Here is a 1,922-nt window from a genome sequence, read left to right as displayed (position 1 = left end):
CTTAGCATGCTTTCACAATTACCTTACACTCACCCTCTAGCCCTATCTCTAAGTAGCTTTGGCTAACATGCGACTTTGAAAAGGAGAAAAGGCGGGCTGGTTAGGAAGGTAAACTGAGAAGAGCACAGTGTAGCACAGGCCTGATGGCCCAAGCTCACCTGCTCCTCCCTAGTAGACACTCTAGTCAAAGAAGTAATTGCCATCCTGCCTTCGAGATATGCCTATGAAATTCACTTCTGATAAAAATATTGAATCTGGACCAGTTTTGCTTCCTTACGTTGTCACTTCTGCTCCCTGGCTACCAACAACTGAATTCCTATAGTGTAGCCTCATTCCTACAGGATATGGAATGAAGCCTCCTACACATAGTTTAATGTATCAGTTGCCATTCTCAACATATGGACTCAAACTATGAGAGGCTTCCTGGGATTTGAATTTGAACCAAGTATTGAGTGACTAAAAATGTTTGGGAACACATATCCCAGTACTTGTAAACTGATCGCTGCAGTCTCACATGTAATTATTCATGAAGTTGCTATGTGTAACTTTCATCATTGTCAAACAATTCTGTTAACATTTAAACAGATGAGAAGAACATAAAATAAGTTTTTGTAGATTTTCTATATTGCTTAGCCTAAGTGCCTATAAGTGAAAAGAAACTATGAGATAAAATTGATGTAAATAACACATTATGTATTCAAGAAGAGTATTACCCTATATCAATAATGAAAAATGGATGTTAATACTTCCAAAGAATTCTGAAGATGAATATTACTAAGCTGAATTACTAATCCTTGACTAATTAATATGCATATGAAATAAGTCTTTGGTTATATTAGAATTCATCTGAGTAATCACCCCTAAATTCATAGCTTGTAACTGAGTTGTTTATAATGTTAAGATCTTGCAAATAATTTATTAATTGGTTTTAGCATAGAACTGAATGAATGTGGTTGGTAAGCAGAAAGTGACTCAACTGCAAATAATCAGGATTGGAAGAGAGAAGGAAGAAGCATGTTGAAAGAATGTACAACATGTTTGAAGACAATGGAGAAACTTATCAATTTAGAGGCTGGACAGTAATCAAATCATCAAAATGTTTGGCACTGTTGTTCCCTTTCTTTTCTCTAAGAAAGCTGAGATGGATTTTGGGGTTTATAAGAGCTGAAAAACGAACCAACTTGAAACTTGTAGTTTGTAGTCTGGAGCATGAAATAACCTTTTCCTGGAATTGTGATTTTGTTAGATTATTTTTGCTTTAATTAATCCAAGGAAGAGTCTTAGAAATACCATTGTACTGATATCTACCCAAGACCAATGGCTGTTCTGAACTGGTCTGTGGTGGATATAAAATGGATTCCCATTGTGACCTGTTGTCTTTTACTTCCTTACTATCATACTGAAAAATACACCATGCTCGCTTCAGCAACACGTATAGTAAAATTGGAATGATACAGAGATTAGCACGGCCCCTGTGCAAGGATGATACACCAATTGGTGAAGCATTCCATATTTTAAAGAAAAAATATTTATATACCCCTCACACCCACTGAAGTTTATTCTACCAGTTTCTGTGCATGTCATATCCTCTACTGCACTTCCCTCTACCTTCCTTCCTCATGTTCCAAAGGAATTCCTAGATACGTGTAGACTATTATCATCCTAACTCAATTCAGCAAAAAGGAGAGGAAAACATAAATGTAGAAAGGAAAAGTAAAGAGAAGGGTAGGGAAGAGAAGGATCACTCTTTCCACTTACTCTGTTGGAAGTTTGTTCTATGACCTACAGTATCTCCAGACACACTTACCAACTTAAATTGGAATAAACTTTTTTCTCTTCCGATCTTTCTGTGAAATTTGATGACATGACTAATATAAATGAATTTACCTCTTTTCCAGTGGGCTAGAGGGTGTAGTGATATT

The 1,922-nt window shown here is 36.2% G+C and overlaps 1 non-coding gene across 1 annotated transcript; it reads left to right on the top strand.

Moving 5' to 3' along the window:
• The first annotated feature begins 1,413 nt into the window (after window positions 1-1,413).
• LOC132534132 (U6 spliceosomal RNA) lies at window positions 1,414-1,517 on the top strand. Its single transcript, XR_009545809.1, has one exon. It is a non-coding gene; the product is annotated as a U6 spliceosomal RNA (small nuclear RNA).
• The last annotated feature ends 405 nt before the right edge of the window (window positions 1,518-1,922 follow it).

Source organism: Erinaceus europaeus, chromosome 17 (assembly GCF_950295315.1).
Source record: "Erinaceus europaeus chromosome 17, mEriEur2.1, whole genome shotgun sequence".
NCBI classification, from domain to species: Eukaryota; Metazoa; Chordata; class Mammalia; order Eulipotyphla; family Erinaceidae; genus Erinaceus; species Erinaceus europaeus.
The sequence above is the reverse complement of the archived record's forward strand: the minus strand, read 5'-3'. Positions and strand labels throughout refer to the sequence as shown.